Source organism: Rhinolophus sinicus, chromosome 7, assembly GCF_057876585.1.
Source record: "Rhinolophus sinicus isolate RSI-liver-muscle chromosome 7, RSI-T2T, whole genome shotgun sequence".
Lineage (NCBI taxonomy): Eukaryota > Metazoa > Chordata > Mammalia > Chiroptera > Rhinolophidae > Rhinolophus > Rhinolophus sinicus.
Genome location: NC_142507.1, coordinates 3,279,749 through 3,304,657, shown reverse-complemented (window position 1 = coordinate 3,304,657; position 24,909 = coordinate 3,279,749). Strand labels below are relative to the sequence as shown.

At 38.3% G+C, this 24,909-nt stretch overlaps 1 protein-coding gene across 1 annotated transcript in view; it reads left to right on the top strand.

Annotated features, from left to right (window-relative positions):
• RALYL (RALY RNA binding protein like) overlaps positions 1 to 24,909 on the top strand; it is a 1,518,143-nt gene that overhangs the window by 529,133 nt on the left and 964,101 nt on the right. The window contains exon 12 of the mRNA XM_074318489.2: positions 9,006 to 9,053. The gene's annotated coding sequence lies outside the window, so the exon portion shown is untranslated. The remainder of the gene's footprint in view (positions 1 to 9,005; positions 9,054 to 24,909) is intronic.

Here is a 24,909-nt window from a genome sequence, read left to right as displayed (position 1 = left end):
CTTATTTTAATGTAGTATAAGACTGGGTATAATATAATATAATATATAATATAATACTGGGTCTTATTTTACTATAAGTCTGCGTATAATATAATATAATAACCTACCTTATTTTACTATAAGACTGGGTTTTTTTATAATATATAATATAAGACCCAGTCTTACATTAATTTTTGCTCCAAAAGATGCATTAGAGCTGATTGTCCAGTTAGGTCTTATTTTTGGGGAAACATGGTGTATATATATACACACATATATATGTACACACACACACACACACACACACACACACACGTATATTTACTTTAATGTTGAGCAATGTCTCTTGCAACTCTCAAATCCTAGAGGCCATGACAGCACCTTATAAAAGTATTGTCCCATCTGTCTATTCATAGTAGGACTGCTACTCACATCTTTCCTTGCTGGAATTTCTCTACCTCTGGAGGAGGCTTGTTCTATCTTTGGATAAGTCTGACTCTACAACCATGATTCTGTTGTGTGGCATTTCATGGCAGGCATTCTAGATCCAATCTCAAATCAAGGGCCAACTAGTTGTGTGACCTTGTAACCTTCATAACCTCACTGTGCTTCAGCTTTTCCATCTGCGGATGGGGTAATAGTCATCTCTACCTCCTAAGGTTGTTATGTGATTTGAAGTAGTTCTACATGTGATGTGTTTAGAAGGGTTTCTGGTACGTGCTTCCTGTGTTACTTATTATTATTAATGAATACTAGTGATCATTAACTACTAGTATTTAAGTGTCTGATCCAAACAGTCACCCCGTTGTCACACTCTTAGAATGCCTCGTGTGGCGCTGTGTCCTTGCAGACCCAGCTATGAATCTGTAGCGTCTCTGGTTGACATTGATAGTCAGAACTATGGGTGTCCCTTTCAGCCATATTTTCTCCTTAGCTTCTCGTTGGCCATTTCGTGTGGAGCGAAGGAAGGGGTCAATGAAAATGGAAGGGGAACATCCAGGAACCACGTATCATGGAGTTGAAATCAGTAGATGCGTTCTAAATGATAACGGAGTGAGATCTTTAACTAATTTTTGGAATGGGTTCTATCTTCCTTAAAAAATGTTTTCCTTTCAGGAGAGGGACACACACAGTGCCTGGCTAGCCTTTCCCAGTTGCTGCTTTTCACTGGTATTTCTGCAGGTTGTCCATCCAGCTTTGGTGGTCTGCATCCCTGGTCACCGGGACGGTGTACGTGTGCCCTCATTGCCGGGGTGTGATTGTTAACAGTGGCTGCATTTGGACGATACTCACTCGGTCTCTCTAGTGAAACAGAAACCTCCAGTCAGTAACTTCCCACTCAGTCAATACCCAATTTTACTGTATTTCTCCTTGACAGTTGACTTCTTAAATATTTATCCACAGATTTTTTTTTTCTCTCCAGAACTTTTGAGCCAATGTCATTTTCCTATGTCTTTGTAATGTTGTCTGACAGCTTTGCAGAAATTTCTTCCTTATTACCGACCAGGAAAAAACACTGACATTGCAAGTATAGCTTTACAGATATGTACATATTTTGAAATATACCCACACATATTGTTGATATGTGGCCCTGGATACTATTTCAGGGTACGATTTCAATTCTTGCTGAAAATTTGAGATTATTTTATAATCTTAAAATAGCCTTGCAAATATTTTTCCTTGAAAACGAATCTGGATTTGATGCTGTCATTTTAAAATTTTTGTGTTTTCACCATATACATATTTATCTATCTATCTATCTATCTATCTATCTATCTATCTATCTATCATCTATCTATCTAGAGATATCTAGATATACATGTCTATATGTATATAGATATATGATATATTTAGATATTTTATGCTATATAATTAGTTTGCTAAGTAATATATTTGAAAAAATAATTTATAATTATGACCTGAATCACATTTTAAGATGAATTGATCATTCTAGGGTCAGTGTCTTTTGTTTTCATGATATTGTCCTAGAAACTATAAGAGAGAGGTATTTGCTGTCTGAGAAATGGCAGAACTCAATAATTATTGAACAGAAAGATACCACAGTGGTAGAATGAAGCAGGTCAGAAGTTTCATTACTAAAGGGTGTGAATTTTATAATTTACATTAATTTTAAGAACAAATGGGGAATAATGTGATCAAAGAACAGAAGAGATGTCAAATTTTAATAATAGAATTTCTTTTTAAAATTAAAAGCAGTACTGAGAACAAAACAATAGGAAATAGATTTGATTTTATAGCCAATGACAGTAGTGATTATTATCAACCCTACTAGTATTAAGACTATACTGTTTGGTCCAAAGTCATTCAGTTGCCCCGTTGTAAATTGGGTTCCAGGGAAAGATAACTTTTCTTCCTACCTTGTAGTTTGAAATGACTTCATCATCTTGCCATGTAATGATCTTTCTTTCATACGATGCTTTCAGGAATAGTAGCTCTCACCAGTATCAGAACCAGTCATGGGGTGTGCAGTCCAAAACATAGCTGTCCCAGCTCGCATGCCCAGTTCTCATGGTGACATGACACATCTGGATTCTACTTCCTAAGCAAGATTAGTGTGCGTTTAAGATTTAGGTACCAATTGAAGCTAGTGTGAAAAATAGTGAGGAAATGTAACATATTGACGTAAAGAAAATACGTCAATACTGTGTTAGCTTAGCAATAGTGATGGGATTGACATCATAAAAACCCAACATTCTCCACCTCGTTACTCATTCCAATGGGACAAGACTCAAAACGACAGGAGGAGGCAGGGTCTATATTTGAACCTAAAATACACAGCCCAGGAGAACATCCTGTCAAATGGAAGATGACAGATAATTTCTCTTCCACCAAGTGCATGGAGTAATGAGTTTAAATCTGACTGAAATAGGACTATATCCCAAAATAGTTATAAAGTCTGTAGCAAGAAATAGAGACAGAAATGATGCATGATACCTGCTATGTAAGGAAATACTGGACCTACAATATTATGCTAACGAACTGCTAAATTGCTCCCTTGTTTTTACAGTATTAATTTTATAGGACTATAGCCTATAGATTTACCGTTTGCTTATCCAGACAGTGATTTTAAAAACAAATACCAAATAATGACTCCCAAATATTTGTTTGCATGTATAAGTTAGGTCTCGCTTTTGTTATGTGTTTCTATTTGGAACCGGAAATGTCCCATACCTCCACCAAGAAAGAGAACTCCAAACTTAGCAGGGCCTTTTAGTCACCATTTATTAGGATATTTTTAAATATAGTACATTCCCATATAGTTAGTAGACTCTTCTTTTTAAAATTTTATTTATTTTTAAATAAAAATTGTATATATTCAAGGTGTACCTGTTTTGATATACATGTAAATAAGTGAAATAGTGACTACAGTCAAGCTAATTGACACGTCCGTCTCCTCACTTAGTTACCGTGTGTGTGTGTGTGTGTGTGTGTGTGTGTGTGAAATTGTGTGTGTGTGTGTGGTGAGAGCGCCTTAGATCTACCCTCTTAGCAAATTTCTGGTGTATTATTAACTATAGTCACCACGTTGTACATTGAATCTCTAGAACTTAACGGAATTGTAATGACGATAACGAGTTACTCGTTGTTAGGGAACCTCTTGAAAGGGCCGTTCCACAGTCTCTATGGGGGCAAAACTAGTGTTGTTTTTTCCTTTCGTGAGAAGTACTGAGCTCCCGTTATAGGGTGGGCTGCAGTACAGTGAACATAAGTCTTCACTGTACAAATCGTTCGAGAGGAGTTTTGTTATTTACCCAGTTCCTTCCCATTAGGCAGATACTGTGTTTCGCCGAAAATAAGGCTTAGTCAGACCATCAGCTCTAATGCGTCTTTTGAAGCAAAACTTAATGTAAGACCCGGTATTATATTATATTATATTATATTATATTATATTATATTATATTATATTATATTATATTAATTATATTTATTATATTATATTAATTATATAATATAGAAAAATAAGACCGGGTCTTATATTATTTTTTGCTCCAAAAGATACAGTAGAGCTGGTGGTCCGGCTGGGTCTTATTTTCGGGGAAACACGGTGGTTGTTTCCTTATCCAGACAGGACAGAAGACATGTCTCTCTCCCACTGCCATTGGGGTCTTGCTCGTGCTTCCTCACGCTGGCTCTGTGTCCTCTGTGCCCTGTCTTCTAGCCCACGTTGACCTGTCCTGTTCATCTTGGAGTGACCCTTTCCTTCCGTGAGATCTGATAGGTTATCTAAGGGGTCCTCAGTACGTCCAGCTGTGATTGCTGAATACTTAAAAATTCCGGTTTAGAGTGTTTTTCAGTGTATTTATTTAGCAATAGTTTATTATTTCTACGTGCTTGTTAAAAACAGACACATGGAAATGCTGGGGGTTAGGAAGATGCAGACTGGCATCCATCATGCGTGCATGTCAATTGTGTGTGCCGCCACTGCTGGGGACGTCTGCGGGTCTCGGCTTCACCTCCGTGCAAGGGCTAAATCAGTTATCATTTGTTGCAGGGAAGACAATTCCTGACTTGGGTGGTATTTAAAGGATCTTCACCCATTATGCAAAACAAGACAAACAAGGACAATAAAGTCCAATTCACCCTTTGTTTACTTCCTGTGTCAATTATAAACATCACTTTTTGTTGCAACATGTGGCTGCGACATTTATATGTCACATCTACATGGAAAAAATAATTCTCTCTGGATTTTACAGGTTAACCATAATTAATCCCTGGGAGCGAAATTGGTCATTAGAGATCACAATGGAGTAAATCAACTGCCACTTTTCTTAACATATGCTTAATAATTACAACCGCCGTTAATTGGGTACTTGATATATGACAACTTATGCATGTAGTATGTCTAATTCTAATAACGTGTTTGCAGGATTTCTATGATTCTTGTTTTATGCATGAGGGGGCTGAGGGTCAGAGTGAGTAAGTGACTTTAATTCCCTAGGCGTTCAGTGAATATTTATTAGTTACGTACTGCTGGTTACCTAGTTTGTATCGGGCATGTCGCTAGGTGCGAGGTATGTGGTAGTGGAATGCACAGGTGTGTGCCTTGCCCGGTGGAGCAGAGTGGGTGACAGTGTTGGCAGCAAGAAGCTGACTGACTTTTCCATAAGGAAAAGCATGTCTTAATTTGTCCTAAAGTTTCCAGAGTCACTCTGGTGTCACTTGCATGTGTAAGGAAAAGAAAATAGGCACACTCATCAGTAAAGGGCTACATTAAAGTCATGCAGTTGTGCTGGGATTTTCATCCTACTCACGGGAGGAATATCTAAGTGTTTTCAAAACATGCTGTGCTGTCAAGAAGTTTATTATGAAGCAGACCATTGGGATGGGAACACCTATGGCCGACTGGCTAAACTGGCATTTCACTGGGTTTAAGAAATGGGCATCAGGAATTGTTCTGAAATTTTGACTGATTGTCATTTGTAGAAAGGAGGAATTAAACCACTAAACCTGACTCACGGGAAAATACGAAGAGCTGATTTTGTCTGTTAATTGTGTGTTACCGCCACTTGGATGAGGTGAGAGTATTGGTGGTGTGATGACAAATGTGTTACTAGACGTACAACAGAAAGAGAGAAAACATTTATTTTTCCTTCCCTCTGTAAGACCAGTGTTTTTCTTGCTCCAGGTTGCAGGACCCTGTTTCTAGCTCCCTGTAGCTTCCTGCACCACCTCTCCCACGTGGACCTCTGTCCCCAAGGTGGGACAGCCAGTCACTGGGGTGTAGACCCCTCTCATGGCTCTGAGCCTTCGAACCACTCTCGGTCACACTCTTCCTTGTTTCTGTGTAATTTGGCTCAGAACAAGCTCCGGTTAATTTCCCTTTGGGTTTAAATAAAAACTTGCCTTCGTATGCTTGTGGTTGGGTGCTATTATTTTGCACTTTAGAATGTATAATTACATTTAAAAAGAATGCTTGCATATTCACTTCTGGTGAAAATCCAGCCAACTCAAATCTTTTTTTAGTGACTGCAGTGTGTTTCCAAACAACAATACTAAGAGCATTGTTGAAACAAGTATTCATTTAATAACGCTAAAATAAAAAAGTGGAACTTTGATGGAGTTTTACCTAGTGTTCATAGGAAAATTATGATAATTTTGAATATTGAAAATTCAAGGTGTTATCCACTTAATAATTTATAAGATATTATTTTAATTTTGATCTTTGTATATGTTACTCTAATGTCTGCATTTAGGACCCAGGCAAATGCCCTACTTTGGATAACTCATGACATGTTGGTTAATTTCAGAAATGTACAGGGTCTTTTACACATTTAATGCATATTGCTTTAAATACTAAGCTTCCACATGGTTATAATTGGACCTCATCTTAATCTATAATTTATCTATGTTACCACAGTACTTCATTAATGAGCTAATTATTTCATTTCTGTGGCTGGTTAGGGACAGATGTATAAATTCTTAGCTGAAGGGTGGAAATGAAATTGTTCATTTTATTTACTTATACTTCTACTTATTAAACAAGTTCCTTCTCTGAAATCCTTTGAGGGCACACATGCAAACCAATTCACTCTAAATGACATTTACTCTACAAAATTAATTTAACATCCTTCTGCTCTAGTGGAGAGACGGTGCCAAAGACAAAAAGCCCACCTCCAGCTAGACCCAGAGGGACCAGCTAGATCCAGCTAAGCCGCTCTCTTGTTTGGAAGGTTTAAACCCACTGATGGCACCAGTGACTCCCAGAGCAATTGCACACATTGCTCCTTGCTGCTCTAATTACACTGGTGCACTGCAGAGCTGCTCTGTGGGCGAGGAGCTAAGTCTTTTCCTTCAGAGAAGTATTTGCGTAGTCCTGAGTATTGTGTTGCTACGCTTGTCCACTTGAATAAGCTTTACTACACAGACAATGGACAGTGCTAGTATTTGGGGAAGTGAACCTTCCTACTTTCCTCCCTTCTTTCCTTCCTTCTTTCCTTCCTTCTTTCCTTCCTACTTTCCTCCCTCCCTCCTTCCCATCCTCCCTTCTTTCATTTGTCTTTGTCATATAAACCAAAAGAAAAACACACAGTTACCACTCTTTTACATAAGAATATTTATTAAGCATGTACCACATTCCATGCAATGGAACTTACTGTTCCAATATGGTGCAGTGGGGAAGAAAAACAAGCGAGACAATTCTATGAATTTCTGCTATCCTTCAAGTGACTGTTCTTTACCAGATAATAAAGTAGGCTCTTTGCAAATGTTGATGTGCGAGCTGAGTCTAAGAAGGAAACCCATTGGGCTGTTCTTGTGTCGATAGTAGACGCATCATTCACGGGACACTGAGGCCTAAGATGGTTTCCCGTTAGCGCCACCCCTGCATGGTGGCAGACCTGCCGCAAGCCCCAGCATGGCAGGACATGGCGACTGTTTCGGTTTCACCAGAGCGGTGTTCCACTCTGCTGCACCATCCTCCAGGAACCCCTCATACCATCTTCCCATCATGTATGAGAGAGGCCAGAGCGTCACATTCTAAAGCCCAGTATTCAGATTTCTGCTCACCTGGATAGGCACCTAGTCCCAAAATAATCCTCAAAAGCACTTCCCCAAACCATCTTTCTGCCACTGAAAAATAAATGATGGGTCTAATGTGGAGACGTGACTGAAATACCTGGAGCACTTTAAGTTTTAATTTTAATGGGATGTGTATTAAACATAATAAGGCTAATAAAACAAACACTGTGTTTACCAGGTGTGGGGAGATGCATCTCTCTGGACAATAGAGACATTTAGTCTAAATCATTCTTGTGGGAATGTTTCCGTTTCCCTTCGGTTTTCTTAACTTTCACTTTGCCTTTGCCTACTCAGGTACCACTGTGCTTCTAAAACCCTGACAGTTTTTGGAGGCAAAATCATATCTTCCTTTTATCCGTTTCTTCAGCTTTTAGGATGACAGTCATTTCCACAAGGAGAATATTTAATAAAAATATATTATTCTGAATCCAAACCTCATGAAGTCAAGTGCAGCCGAAGGTAAAATGAGCCAGCTGTTGCAGACTCCCTCCTAATCTGCGAGCTGTCACTTGTTCCCATTGCTGTTTGACGGTTTTTGTACTCACTGCAGCAGCGAGGCAAAGCATCACAGCCTCGGAGCTTTCCGCCGCAGCTCACGTGCTCTGGTTCAAACTGAACCACCTTGTGAAAAAGATTGGCTTACATGATTTTTTTGTTTTTTCCTAGTGCAGATGCTTACATTTGTCAAGCTGTCGTTTTAGTTGGTTGATTATTTCGGCTGTTGCAAATTTGGTTATAACAATATGTACAGTCATTAACAGTGTGACATGACATATTTATTGTTAGTTTGATTCTTTTTCCTAAAGTGCAAACAATGTGTACTTACTGAGTGAGGTGGTATCACTTTTCTACTGAACTGACCCGTTTACTGTAACTTTTATTTAACAGTCTCATCATGATTCTTTTTTTTTTTTTATCTTTAAGCTTAACCATAACTGATTTTCTTAAGGGGGAGAGAACCGTAACTTGTAAAACCATTCAGCTGCTGACTCTATATAAGCTCCAATTAGAACACAATACCTCTTACCTTTCTTCAGATGAAAAAAAAATGTTAGGAATAAGCTCCATTAAAAAGGAAAATTGAGAAAGTATGACTTAATTAGTAAGGCACTTGTCCCCCTAAGGGTCCTCACCTAGTGACAGAAACCAATAAAATGATGACAAAGTATATTTTATATTCGGATAAATATTAACAAGCTAATAATTTTAAGTAGTTCTCAGTTCTCAGTTGCTGTCTCCTACTTGGAAAAAATAATGTGTTGCATTGTAACACTAAAAAGAATTGCATTATGTTGCTTAAAGCTCGTAATGAAATCTAAGTCGCAATTTTTAGAAGAAGTTTCATTTTAAGATGAAACTCCTTAGACTGATTTATTATATGCGTCACTGGGAAGTAAGTCCTGTCTCTGTTATTGGCTGGCACTGCTGACGTAGAGTGTCGTCCTGTCTTTTTAATGTTTGATGTATTTTATTTCTTGTCTTTGTAGGACTCACTGACTGACAAAGCTGTATTCAAATGAAGTGAAATCCCACAGGTAAGTCCGTGGCTCACATGGAATCTTGTTCCTCTAGTGCCTCATCCATTTTTAATAATCCTCGGGGCAGCATCTGTTTATTTCCTCTGTTTTCATGTACTGCTTGATCCTGCTTGCCCACTTTGTAAACGTTACTTAAGGAAATAGCAGCCCTTTGGTTATAAAGAATCTTGTGACACTAATTCAGTCGTCCTACTGTGCACAGATGCTCTGGTTTCCTTCTCATCAGTTACTGATTAATTCCTTAGGACCTAAGCAGCTTTTTATTGGTTTGTCTGTTTGACTACATACGAAGAAACACTGCTACCTCACTGCACAATTAAATTATATGTTTTTATCACAGTGCATCTTTTCATATCCTTAAATGTAACAGGTAATGGAATTTATATTGTTTTTATTCAGACAAAATTCCTATTATACTTTCCATTTTATGCATACTTATCTCATTTTCGGTGTTCTTTTTCGTAACCACATGACATTTCTGTCATTTACGATTTGTTGAACAAACTTCTCCTTTGAGAGTCACAAAGAATTAAAGCAAGTCGGTAAAATTTGAAGATGTTAATCCTTTACAATTGGCATATAGGTCACAAAGTAGAAAAAAAAAACAATCTTCTGTTTACTGTGTGAAATATCCTAGAATCTCACAAAAAAACGTCATATTTTTGGGCCAGAAATAAACCAATTTTCAATATGAAAGCAGTTTTTATACCCTCCTTTTTAAGGGCAATATGTGATTCCTAATTTGAAGTGGGGACACCTTCCTTTCATGCTCCTCTTATGATTTTCTTATTTGAAAACAAAATGGAAGGAAAGCTCTCTGTGCCATTTTTTGTTCCATGGGCATTAACCACAATGTAATGGGCGCCAATAACATGCCCCATGAGTAAGAGGCAGGCACACCTCAGAGCATAATTACATTCAACAGCCTTACCCACGCCCTCTGTGAGCCATGTGTACCGCACCAGCAATCTATGATGAGTTTTATGAGTGAACCTACTACCTCATTATTTCAACAAAACCAAGATTCTCCCTTTAGTTTAGCGACCCTCCAATAAAGCTAATTGTCTTACCAGGAATGATCATGCTGTCTGAGGAGTCAGGGTGACAGAGGAGTAAGAGAATTAGTAAAAGGTCTGATGGACCGTGAGGAACACATTTCCCACCATTTACTAGGATGGATGGTGTCACCTGTGCATCTCTGGACCCACTGACTTCCCGATGCTAATAGATCTTGGCTGAGCCAGACTTTTCCGCAAGGCTGTACCTCTAACTCTGTAATTTACACTCCTCCCCACCTTGAGTGCTTTTGTTTGTGTTGCATAATATCTCTACAAGCTCAAGTCTTCCTCTAAGGGTAATGTTGAAAACACCTACCTTATGGGATTTCTGTGAGGGCTGAATAAGGTAATATGTGTGCATAGTTCCTAGCATATAGAAAGCATTCACAGTTTTCCTCTTATCACTTAAGATGCGGAACCAAATTAGAAATACATGGTCTTTTGTGGTGTTTCAGTTTAAGGAGAGAAAATACTGAATTTTCGCTGGACACAATTGTTGTCAGCCCTGAATTTAAAACCGCCAGTTTCTTGTTTGGTAACAGTGTATTTCACATCCGATGTAATAGGCTATGGTTGACTAACTGCATGTTGTGTGCTGTTTCCTGGAATATTCTTTATTTCCCATGATAAAGTCTAAACTTATGTTTTCTGCTTTTAGCTACAGTTTGCCATTTCAAAGGGTCTCCAAAATGTGGGTACTTTTTCCTCCAGAAAACCACATTCTAAGTAAAGTCATTTCAGCTACAAATCACCTATCATGAATGAATGATGTACCCTTTTGAGTGAACGATGAACACCATAGGAAACAAAGTTTCTCAGTAAGAATATTTGCTTTAAACAGGATGCAAGTATTGCTATCAATTTGCACGAGTGGATACAATATTTTTTTCATAGCGAATTTATTTTTCTATAGTTAACAATTTAATCTCTTTAGGGGTCAGTGCCCAGGTTTTGCTTTATTGATGGGTTCCAATGAAGAGATAATGTGTTTCATTATCATAAGAAATTATTTCATAGTCCAGAGAGTAATGAATTCAGTTTTATGTCTCAAGAGATCGTGTCATCAGATATGAACATTGACAATTCGGTGACTGGAATTTTACAGCTATTTTAAAGTCTCATATTCCTTTGCTGAGACTATATAGAATGCAGGGAGCATTGATGTATTATTTGCAATATTAATTTTATTTTGACATAGAGTGAAACACTCTTGAAATAATGCTTCTTTTAACAAAAAAAAAAAAATGGAGCAGTAACATGCAAACGTTTTTAGGAATCTCGCAAGAGAGAAAAATACTTAAAATATTTAACTGAAGTTTTAAGATCCAATAAAATTGACAAGCCATGCATATGTCGAGAATGGTTTGCAGAGACCATTACTGGTCTTTTCTTTGAGTCTGTTTAAGCAGGAATGAGAGAGGGGGTGTTCTGAAGTCAGATCATGTGCATTCAGATGACAGCCCCTGGCTGTGAACTGCTGGCTGTTGAACTTGACCAATTTACTTGATGGTTCTCTTCCTGAGACTTTTAATTTTTAAAATAGGCAGACAAGCACCTGTCTTACAGAGTTGTTTTTAAAATTAAAAAGTATAAATACTTCAGAATGAGTCTCTTCGGGGCAATTTGAAATTTATCATACACAAACCCTCAACACACACATACTCATGTGCCTAGATCTATAATTAAAACAACAATAAAAAAAATCAATTCAACCATCTCACAACGTTTCTCAAAAATTCTGGAAATTCTGGACAACAGACTGAGCGAGAGACCTCATAATTTTTTAAAGAGGTAATATCCCCAGAAAACCTGGAGCTGGAGAACACAGCCAGCAGATGATTTAAATGAGCATGTGATGTAAAGCAAACTATTGTATTCCTTCCCTTTTAACATTTCATTTCCTTTTCACTGTTTCTGACGATGGAGCATTCAGGAGTCCTGCCGTCCCCTTTTTGATCCACACATTTATATGCAGGATTCACTGCATTTTTAATCTGGAGCTGGCTGTTCCTGCTCCCTACTAGGCCTCTTTCAATTAGTTTGCCTTTTTTTTTTTCTTTCTTTCCAGAAAGAGATAGCTATTTTATCTTCGCTTCTGCACCTTATGGCTTTTCTGTGTTCCTGCATTCACTTTCCTTAGCATACTCTCTGCTAACCCTAGTGCTATTAAGCTTAAAACACACTCTTTCCTCAAACACTGCCAAGTAGCTAGAGGCCGCAAGAAACAGGGGAACTCATTTAACGACATCTTTAACAAATGCAGACGTTCACCACGAGGTCTAAAAAAGAAACTTAATTTTTTTTCCCTTGCGAAGAAAATACCCCTCTAATTGGTATGCAAAATATTAACTTTCTTGCTTGCCATTTGTGCGTATGTTCACTCACACAAATTAATATTCAAGACCTCCTATGTTCAGAACCTTGAGATAAGAACAAATAGAAGACGCATGCTGGAGTGAGGCTTCCCCCTGTCTTCTGCAAACATTTAATTGAAATATGGGCCCCCTCGTGTTCATTTTTTTCGATGAATATCACTAAATTAGAATTACTGGAGTTCGGCAGTACGGGCCTTCCTCGTCAGTTTAGATTGTAGTGGGCCATCGATCAGACGAAACCAGGAAGCCCATAATTATTCCTTGAATAGCAGGAACCTTCTGGGAACTGGCACCTCATCTTTTCTAAAATGCTTGCCTTTTAAACCATCTCAACGGTAAATTTTGTGTGGTGAAATGAGGGCTTTTGTAACTCATTTTTATGGCCTGAAAATACGTATCCACGCTGTTCCTAAGAGTTCTCTTACTCTGAGCGAGAAGTTCTTCTTAAAATCCAGGAAGAGTGTTAAACTGAGTCTCTCAAGACAGAAGCAGCAAGCAACACGACATGAATCGATGCCTTCTTGAGAGAAAAGCTAGAGGCATTTTACATTTTCCTCGAAAACAAACAGCTAAACAAATATATATTTCCCAAAAGACAGTAAATGCTATTTTAAAAACATCATTTATGTGATAGTTTTTCCTGCTAATACAGACTTCTTGAGGATAGGTATTATCTCCCCCTGCCCCTATTTAATACAGTTAGTTCTCAATAATTATTTATTGAAATAATGAGTAAATTAATCCAAAATTACGTATGTAGATGTACCCATAATGCTTATTATGAAGAAATCTATAAACTGTACTGTACTCATCACTTATGTTAAGGGCAGCTGAAAACATCTGCAAAACCAAGAGTCCAAAATGTTCAAAAGGAAGACTGGGGAGTGAGCCCGAGCTCCTTTGCCTCTGCAGGAGCTAAGGTATAATAATATATGTGACTCCTGAACGTTGGCCGTTGACTGGAACATACCCTAATGCATATGATAACTGCTCAAAAACTGAGAGTAAAGAATTGCCTTTTGACGTGCACTTACCAGGGTAGAAACTGCACTCTGCACGTGTGTCTGCAAAAGCCTTAGCCTGCTCCTCCATGTGTCCTATTGGAATTCAGACGTCTGCTGCCAACTTCTGCAGAAATGTACAAAAACCCCGTTTCTGATTTTACTTCAAGAGGTTGCATTCCCAGTCTTGAGTAGCTAGCTCGTTAATGGATCCTGCTTTGTTTCCAGCAATTACACACTTACTGTAGCTAGTAACAGCAGTGATGGGTCATATTGCTGCATCACCTTTATAAAACTGTCTATTAATCCTGCCCTGTAGATTCCTGCTACTGTCTCCATCTAACTCGCGTCAACCGCCCGACTGTCTTTTCGCTATTGCCTTTGAGTTAATTGTCAGTTTTATGCCTTCACATCCCATTTTATCATCCCAGGCTCAGGTATTTCTGAGGGTGGGGAGGGAGGCTGTGTTGGTATCAGGACACCTGCGCTTCCAAACCCCCACTGGGACTGAGTTTCCTCTCTCTTTCCTTTCCTGTAGTCTGACCATTCTTTTACCTCCATCTCACTGCTTTCCGCAAAGCCCCGCCTCACAGGACAGCTGTGAGTAGCAGGTATTTCCTGTAGGCTCCAGGGAGAGGCTGAGAAGAGGTTCCTTCCTGCCCTGCAAACAGTTTCAAGGTCACTGAGAGACCTGCCTGGACTTCGGGGCCCCCTGTCCTCTCTGCCCAGCACCCCCTCACTGCTCTCTGTTCTCTGAGGCTCCAGGCTCCTGCCAGGGCTCTGGACCTGCCTCCATCTCCTACCCGTTTGGCTTCTTTTCCTCCTTTCAGGACTTCGCTCCCACCCTCTGTCCCGTGAAGGAGACATCCTATGTGTCTTATTTCATTATACACACTATGTCTGCTTTTGATTGCTTCTTATTAACGTCTGCCCACCTTGGCCTTTATCTACCATCTCTAATCATCCATCAGGTCACTTGGTTTAATAAGACAAGGCTCTCTCTTAGAGAAAAATGCTGCCCATCTGCCCTTTCATTTATTTATCTATTTATTTTCCCCATGCTCTCACAGGCTCAAACGACTGAACCCAGGCAGTCCCCACACGTGGTGGAGTCACGGTGCAAATGCTTGTTTATGGTACGTGACCGTGACAGACCCCTCAGCACGCTGAGAGCTAATCTTTTTGCCAACCAAGTCTAACCAAGATGGCCTGTAAGGTCCCCTCAGCCTGACAGAGACGTCAATCTTCATCCAGTCCTTTGCTTCCCTAGGACCTGGCAGCCCTTTGCAGGGCAGGCACTGAAGGAGAGAGCACCCTTGTTGCCCAGGTTCCATGAGGAGAAGGAGGCCCTGAGAAGGGACAGTTAGTGAACACAGCAGGTCTGATGACATGACTGGCCTCCCACCAAACCATCCCCAAAGCCTTTACTTTCACTCACCCAGGGCTGAAAAGGCCTCCTGTCTTTATGTCAGTAGCACCGAGCCCGTCTCTCTCCCTTATCACCGTAATGTTGAGCGGAGTATTCCATCTGTTCAGCGCTCTCCAGTGCAATTCTTCTTGGGCATGTCTCATGCCCAGATAGCCCTGCATGCTGACAAATGGAATGTGCATACCCGATATTACAAACACTTTCAAATGCCTCTTTTCCCTACAAGATTAGAGGGAACTGCAGTTGTAAAAATAGCCTATAGGTTAGCCAATCAAAGCTACTCTCCCATTCCTGATGTGGGAGGGGCCCCCTCTGAGGACATTTTTTTTGTTTTAATGGGACACACAGAGTGGGTCTTCCCTTGGCTAAACTAGCACATCACAAGATGTCACTATGAAGACATGGGTGGGGACAAACATGGCTGCCTTTTTAAAAGGAGGATGCACACGCGTGACACTTAGGTTATGTCACAAACTGTTGTCACAGTCAAGTTATCGTACTGAGTTCTAAGGTGATTCATGCTGCGCTTACCGGCATTTTATATATATTTATATATATATATCTATCTATATGTCTATATCTATATATATTCTAAAATGGAATTTGTGACTAAATATACTATAAATGGACTTTTACAAAATATTCTATATGCTAGGGTGCTAGAGGCTTATCTTACAGCCTAAAACATTTTATAATGATCTCCATTATCCAGACAGCTTTGAAATGGGTGCTGACAGCAGCAACAAAAACGAAATACAACACTTTCCCATTTTTTTGAATTAGAATCTATTCCTGGAGATGGCTTTCTGTGTGAAATAAAGCTATCAGTCCATCAGTTTACCCAGATGTATTTTCCTTTCAAAGCCAGCGTCAGGCATAGAATCCAAATGGTTTCTTTGACAAAACCTTTTTCTACCTGCAGTGCTATTCTCTAGCTTTAAATGCAGGATGAGATTTACTTTGTTTGGTACTTATTTCCTTTCTGTCTCTCTTCTGTCCTTCTCAATATTTTTATTTTAACAATGTGATGGAAAAAGATAACTAATCCCCTGATGACAGCATGCTCTAATATCAACTTAGTTTCCATCAGCTTTTTAAAAAATCACGTTTCACGGCAGCCCCATTTAATTTCTGCAAATCATTTTAGTCCCTGCTTACTGAGAACCCAAAATACCAGAATGTGATATGCCCTCTAGCTCTGTCAGTGTGTGTGTGTGTGTGTCTGGCTTTGTGTATCGAGAGTTACCCGTAAAGCAATAGACGCATATGAACTTAGGTATACTTATTTTCGTATAATGTTTTCTCCATGAATTAACTTATGTGGATCATTAGTAAATGATCTTTAGAAGTATTTTCCAAATATGAACCCAAGTTGCTTGATAAAATATAATGTTCATTTTCCATGTTTTGCAATATTAGAAGTTTAAAGTCTACTTTGAAGTCATTGACTTGTGATTAAGGAAATTCGGTGCGCTGCTGTTTCTCCTTTTCAGATCTTAATCTCTCTGTGTTAGGCTGTATTGGGGACAGAAGTTCCAAAGGCCAGGGAAACCTGTTCCTCTCCGTGAGGTCTGACAGCAGGGGTTTTCTGCTCTGTGTGCACACTAACTCCCTTGGGGGGCTTTCTAATCATACGGGGCCCATCCCAGGAGATGGTGATTTGCGTAATTGTTATAAGCTCTGCAGTTGATTTTAATGTGCATGTCCTATCAGACCCACTGTCTTATAGTCTAAAAGGGGAGGCTGGGATACACAGAAGCAGATACTCACCATGATGTAAGGACCTACAGAGAAAAGCGCAGAGACTGGGAGACAGAGAGGGTCAGAGGACATCCGCGTAAGTATTGGTCAGGCAATCTATCTTAGCGTGCAGTTTTAAGAGGTCCTTTAGCAAGATGAAGGATTAAACAGAACTCAAAAAGTGGATTTAAACTATTAAAGCAATGACAGCAAGTCCAGAATGAAACTGGTGCACAGGTTTAATGTTAAGATTGGGGCAGAAAGGGAAATTCTCGGGAAAATGGTCTCCATAGATTTCGATAGCATAAGTTTGAAACTACTGTCCATGGGAAAAGCAAATAGATTAAGTTTTTCTTAGGGACAATTAAACTTCAAAAACAAACAAACAAACAAAACGGAAAGAAACCTTCTAAGAATTGAATTATAATAGAATTCTCAACATGACAGTAATCAATATTTTGATACTCCTAGTAACATAAAAAAAAAAAAAAAAAATGCATTCTTTCAAATTTTAAAGTCAACTTACAGCCAAAGAGCAGGGAGCCTAATTTTGCTGACCTGATGGCCTCAATCTTGACAATGTGGCTGTAAAAGTATACATGACAGAATTAGTGAAGAGAGAAAAAAGAAAGAAAATCAGAAGGGTAACAATATCCATAAGCTGATGGTTTAATGTTTCATGTCAATACAACTGTATCTATGCTGTGGAGTAAGAAATACAAAACAACAACATGTACCATTATTTAAATGTCCCAAAACTAAATGATGGAGCATCTGAGTTTGTGGTAGGACGATGTTGAAGCTAAAAGCTGTAAAGTGGGTTTGTTTGAATCCATCAGAACCAAAATAATCCAACCTCATTTACTAAGATGATGAAAGGAGAAATAGCAACATAAATATGTTATTTAAAAACGTGAGTGTAATCACCTAGAGAAGCAGTTATAAGAGGTCGGCGTGGGGAGGGATGGGGCAAGATCAGGTTATATTTGATTGTTAACAGTCGTATTTGGTTTTTACGTAATCAAGTTCATAAATTACTTTAATAAACAGATACAAGCTCCAAATATAAACTGAGATGTATCCTGTGCAGTTACAGACCTTATTAGGGCAGCAGCGCTCCGCTGTAGTTTTTGGTGATAGCCAGATGGCCGCTGCCATCGGGAATAAGGACCGTCTGACCATCTTGCAACCTTTCAAATCTAAGGAGCTTCACACTCAGTTTATTCAGTCCACCCGTCATCCCGGCTGCACCTCACTCATCAGATTTCTAGCTGTTACTGATTTTCTAAGTACATCATCACTCAATTCCCTTTTTTTGTATTCACCCTGCCCACTATGCAGTGGTAGAATGTGCTGACGCTGTTGATGACTCACTCTTGGAAATCGTGTTCCCTTGTATTCTTGTCAGGATGTCTCCTCATTCCTCTTACACCTTTTCACAGTCTCCTTCCCATCTCTCTAATGGGCTCTCTTGGTCTTCATTTCAGGTCCCAGCTCTCTGTCTTTCCATGCAGTCCTCCCGGTGTGCTGTTATGTAAGCACGGCTTTATGTAATGACGCCCAAATCTACATTTAAAGTCTGATCTCTTACCCAGTTACTCTACATGTGATAACTATACTGTACACCTCTGTCTGCACAACTCACTAGCACCTGAAACTCAAACTGTCATGAACTCATAACCAGTCTCCCTCCACCCGTTCCATTCCATCAATCTACTGACCCTCTTGAAATAGTCCTGCTATCTAATTATTTTACCTCTGTTGAGGGAAAACTACACTCTGGGGTGATCACTGAGTACCTTCTTTCAGTCTCCCATCCATCTTGACCCTGCCTTTGTAATGTCTTCAAAATGAGGCTCCCCAACCCTTTAGTCTCGTCTGCGCAGTATTTTAGACGCCATCCCTTTTAGAAAAACCGTCAGTGGCTCCTTATCTTTCGTTCTTCTCCTTCACAAATGCTTGGTCACAGCTAACATGGGCCTTTGTATCCCTAGTTTGTTTTTCTTGCACAAAACCTGTTATCTCTTCACTCCATTGCCTCCATCCTCCCCAATCTTCAAATAGAGCTTGATCCCATTTCCTCCAAAACTCTTGACTCGCTCTGCCTGTACTTTTCGCTCTTCTGAAATCTGTACAACTTTCTCTCCACACCACTTACTTGGCATTTAATCTGTTCAGATGTTAGGCTGTAACTTTGTTTCTCCCCTTAAAAAATGCTTTGTCTTACGCACCAGAAGGATTCCTTAAGAATAGAATGTATCTTATGCCTCTTCCCATTTCGAGAATCTAGCAGTGGTGGGTCCTACACATACTAAATTCACAATCTAGTTTTTGATGAGAGAAATAAAAGAAATCTCTGGAGAATGCATTTTACCTTTTTCCCCCCCCACATAATTTATACACTTAGAGAACTGTAGTAAAGCACTGACTTTTTATGAAAAATGATTTTCTCATATACATGTGACTCTATCATCAAGTACTAGGAGAAATTAGGTTAACAGGTAAACATTACTGGTTATTAGAAGCTTACTCTGTGTTAGCTGATTGAGATATCCTAAAAATATCCCTCTAGGAACTATGCCTGTTACTATGTTTAAATGGATTCCACTCTTAGGTTAGCAAAACAACACATTCATCAAGGAAATCTCATTTTAGGTGTCTCTTAAAAAACGGCTGCTGATTAGTTAAAGCTGGTTTTCACCAGTCACTTTTTTGTAGCATCTGCACATGCTTATCTGTGTTCTTCCTGACGCTGAGTCCTCAGTTTCAACCAGCAAGGGATCTCCCCTCCCAGAACACTGGTTTTTGTTACTTCATGTACTCTTACTTCAGCGCAGTTTAAAATGTGCTGCAAATAATAAATGGCCCCAGAATCTTAATGTCTTACAACAGCAAATCTTTATTTTTCACTCATGTGACGTTTCGATCACACGCTACCTGTGATGCGTGCATCCACACATGTCTTCTCTCCTGGCCCTGAGCTGTCGGATCAGTCTCCAAGGGGGAAAGTATGCTTGTGGTAGCAGAAGTAGCAGAGAGCACGATGGGACTGGGTGATGGATGTCTGCCCTTCTGTTTGCAAGTGGTGTGTGTACTTGTGCGCATTTCAGGGACTGAAGCAAATCCGTGATCAATCCTCCACTAGAAAAGGACAGTGAATACATATATTTTTTAATTAAAATGTATTGGGGTGAAAATGTTTAGTAAAATTGAACAACAATGTGTCCTTCCTCAGTTCATTCCTGACATCATTTATATTCCTTTCCCTTCCTCTGCAGGCAAAATACCTATACTTTCTTCCTGAGACTGATAATTTCAAAGTCTCACCCATCCCAGCACCAGACGTAAAGCCCAGGGTCTCAGGATGACCTTTGCGTTGGTCTTGAATGTTCATTGTCCTGACCTAGAAATGTCTGAACTAACATGGCAAGTTATATCACCCACACACTCAATTTATGGTGTTGAATGGGAAAGGGGAACTGCAATAAACATTCCCTTTAAAATAGGGAAGAATGGCAGGGGCCTGGCCCCCACCTCCTGGCTACACATTCAGTGAGGTCCAGCTGCAGCTCAGCAACGTGCGTTTTCACTCTGGGACTCGGGCAGATAGATTGGTCTCTTCCTGGGCATGGCTGAGCTTGAGAAGAAAGAGTAAAGGGCACGATGGACACACAGTGACTCTTAAAGTGCTTCCTGGGAACACACTGATGACTGCCATTCACATTTTGTTGTCCTAGGAAAGTCACTTCATCCAAACTGACTTCTAGAGCTCAGGAGTAGGTAGAAGATATTTTGAAAAATATTATAGTCTACTACATTAAACTAGCCTAAAGCTAATCCAGGTGCACTGGGAGAGTTGTGTAAATGTATGTGTGTTAAACACACAGACCAGAGAAAGAGCTACACTATCTAGTTTCTCAATATAGTATATGGCACAGGCTAGTTTCCTTTAGGTGGGGGAAAATCTTAACAAAATATATCCAGTTGTCTCTAGTACATTTCTTTGTGAGTTTCCTGCCTTCTTTGATACATGGGACAATTACAAGAATAATACCTTTGTCCCAGATGAGATGCCTCCATTACTTATAGTCGCTCTGTATTATCTAATTAAAATCAGCTTCTTCTTTTATTCTCTGCCTTCCCTCACAGAGACACTCACGTATGTCATACACAATAAGATGTGCAAGAATAGAATGTGGCTTGCCAAAATGAGTTATTCCTATTGTTCCAACAAACCTAAGTTTATTTTTTATGTCGATTTCACTTGTAACTTTGGTGAGAATGTGAAGACTAAGCCCGTATAGAAATGGGAGTCGTCGGTGAATTTGCTTGGTATTTGATAAATTCCTATGTAATGACAGATGATTGCTCTGAATTGTTTGCACCATGGTTTTCTGTCCCCCTGATCACTAGCCTGTCTGGTAAGCAGAATGAGGAGAATAATTGCTATTTACTGAGTATCCAGTAGATTAGATACCACAATGAACTACAATACTCACTAGTAACAGAAACGGTGAGAATCATTCTGTGACGACTCTGCTATTACAAGTATTTGTAGTTCCGCGTTTGATCTCTAATAATAGTATCTACTCAAAGTGAAACTAACATGAGTTAGACTTAATATACAATATAGTTCAAATACTTAAACCGGTTTTGGTAACAAATGTTCTCAAAGTGAAAATGAATTTATGAGAGATATTTGAATAATGTCTACAAATACTACACTTGGCTTTGGATGCTAGCTCTGTGTTTCCAGTAGATTATGATAAAAAAAATAACAGTCACGGATATTAGCTAAACACATTTGTTTCACAAAGCTGACATGTTTTGAGAAGCACATATTTTATCTTAAAGATCTCAGCTATCACTTAACTTGACACACAGTTGCTCTTTTGGACCTAAGTGAAGTATAAAAACATTTTAAATATGCAGAGATTGAAACTCAATAGAGAAATTTTGACATGAAGGGTTATTATTATACACGGTAGGACAATTAAGTTCGTGAACTCATCCTAGGAAAAGTGCTACACACCTCATTGCTGAATATCACTACAGTCACCTTCGAAGTACTCCCCTTGGGAAGCTGTGCACCAATGCCAGTGCCTAGTCCACGCTTCAAAGCAGTTTTGGAACTCTTTTTCTGGAATGGCCATCAGACCTGTTGTCGTATTACCCTTGATGTCCTGAATGTCATCAAAGTGTCTTCCTTTCAATATTTCCTTTATCTTTGGTAAAGAAAGAAGTCATTGGGGGTCAGATTAGGTGAGTTGGGAGGGTGTTCCAATACAGTGATTTGTTTACTGGCTAAAAACTCCCTCACAGACAGTGTCGTGTGAGCTGGTGCATTGTCGTGATGCAAGGGCCATGAATTGTTGGCAAAAAGTTTCAGGTCTTCTACCTTTCATGCAGACTTTTCAACACTTCCAAATAGTAACTTGGTTACTATTATATTAACAGTATCTTGGTTAACTGCCAGTTGGTACACATTCATAATGAATAATCCCTCTGATATCGAAAAAGGTAGCAACATCATTGCAACAAGTTTGCAGACTGAATTGTCAGACCTCGTATATTATGTAAAATTGTTGAATCATTAATTCTGGTGCCACCCACAGAGAAAGATACCTTTTTCTTTTTCCATTATCATCACTTTGTGATTACATTTATTAGGGTTGTTTTAATCTGCAGGTGAGAAAGAACTCAAAAATAAGGAATTGACGAGAAAAAAGTTAATTTATCTTCATTTATGAATAATTGTGCTTGTATTTACAATAGACACATAAAGAACATTGCAGTCAAAATTAGGAGAGTTCTCATTTGATTTAATCACTCATGGCACTTCTCATTAAAACTGAACACATTCCAAATCATTAAGCTAGCTATAACAGATTTCAGATTTCCTGAGCTTAAAATAATTTATTTAAAAATCCACAGTAAACAAAGTACAAGAAAATGTTTGGGGGAAAAAAAAACTTTTAAAAATAATTTGAGTTAAACAATACAGCTGATATTAGAAGATGTTAGACAGTTGTTACAATACCACATATCGAATATGGGTGATACTATCAAAGTGATTTTTAGAGGGAAAATGTATAATATTAAATAGCCGTATTAAAAATGAGCGTTGAAAAATAATGAGCCAAGCCTTTAATTTAAGAGTAAGAAAAAGAACAACAGCCAAAGTAAAAACTATAAAATAATTGAAATAATCGACATAAATATTAATGAGATTGAAAGCAGACATACTGTAAAATGAATACATTCAAAACAAAAGTTGTATCTTTAAAACAACTAATAAAAGACACACAACCAGCTCAAATTAATCAAGGAAAATAATAAGCAAGAGAAGAAAGTCACAAATTGTTACAAGGGATGAAAACGGGGAAGAATTGTACATGTATGAGAAACTAAACATGTGTTTAGAAGAAGAATACTTTTTTCCAATAAACTTGAAATTTTACACATCAGTGTCAATAAAATGTACTAATTTATTGTAACAGCTGTAATAAAGGAAATCTAATTAGTTTGTATTATTTTGATGAGCTATTTAGAAAGAAAATAAAGATCCATAAAATGTTATAGACATTTAGTATTTAATTATAGTCATGGATATAAACACAATAGGTGTATTAAAATGTATTTTAAGCAAATACCCTAAAAATTTATATAGTGTAAAATATTTTCAAGAGATTTTTTGTTGTTGTTGTTAGATATTAAGTAGATGATTCTTTTCCCCTAAATTCTGTAATGGCTTGGCGTTCTGGGGCGGTGTCAACGATATTCTTTAATGGAAAGTAGTTACTAAATTATTCTAAGTAAATGGTTTAATATGATAGATGACATAATAGGAGGGGGAAGGGGTGAGTAGGATTCCGAACTGTCGGCATTTATTTACTCTTACTGTCATTCATTCATTCTCTATAAAGACATGTATGTGTTCAAATCATAGCTCTTCTGGTTTCATTTTCCTTCTTTTCCTGCTTATCATAACAGTCTACTTTATCTGTGAGATATATTCATTTACACTAAAGTGTGACTGATAAAAAAAAGTTCATTCCTGAGAATAAGGGTCTTTTGTTGAAACAACTTAGAAATCGAGCTATAGGAAAAGTAGATATTTTGAGTATTAACATTTCTATGCTCTTAATTTTGAAAGCAGTTTCATTCAATCTTGACTGTTCAAAGTGAGTTAGCAGAAGACAGAATCCTTGAAATTAGTCCCGGTACTTAGCAGGTGTCTTTATTTCTCTATTTGTGCATAGCTTTCCCTCCCCTCTCCAAAAAAATAAGGCATCTTGTACTTGTCATTTGGTACAGTGAACATCCAAGGTATTAAAAACAAATGATGCTTTTATGATTAAGGTACTTTGTATAATCTTAGGTCAAATTGCAGGGATCCCACATATTATCTGTTCACAGCATAATGAACAAATATCAACACAGAGTTGGCATTGAATGTATTTATATTTTGATTTAACTTGACACGTTGGGAGACAAGTCTCAACACGTTACGTTGTAATACATTAAGCAGTGTCAACGGAATCTAAATGTAATTTCATAAAACTAAGAAAAACCTTGACTACCTATGAGAACTTCAGCGCTGGCACAATTATCCCATTTTAGGTTCAGTGACAAATTAAAGCTGACAAAGTAGAAATGAAATTAACATACTTTGAAATGCAAACATGTTCACTCTAATGGATTAATTTCTACATTCACCTGCCATCTTTCTGTTTCAGCAATAATAAGGGGGAAAAACTTAATGAAGTTAGATGAACCTGCAAACTTCAATACAACTTGAGTTCACTGATGTGATTATAGCGTCATCATTTCCTCCATCAGAAGGCCTGATTTTAACGATATGTACATTTTCACTGAGGATTCTTTATAGAAGAGAATCTCATCTAGAGTCTCACTGTAGCAATGATATAAAATACATTCCATTTACTTTTCTCCATTTCATCTAATGAAATGTCTCCTCTCTACACGAGGGCAAAATAACATAAACTTCTTGAGTTCTATTTATATCTCAAATCGACCCACTTTGTGTCTAAGAAAAATTCTTTAAATTAAAAAGGAGACATTATTTTACTGTAGCTTAAATGTTCATATTTAGAAAATATATAGTACCAATAATTTATGGGAGTCCTAAGAACCACTCAATTTTCTGTGAACATAATTTATTATTAGAAATAGCCTACTGTAGTCCACAAATGGAAAATCCACCTATCAGAATGTTTTAAATTATTT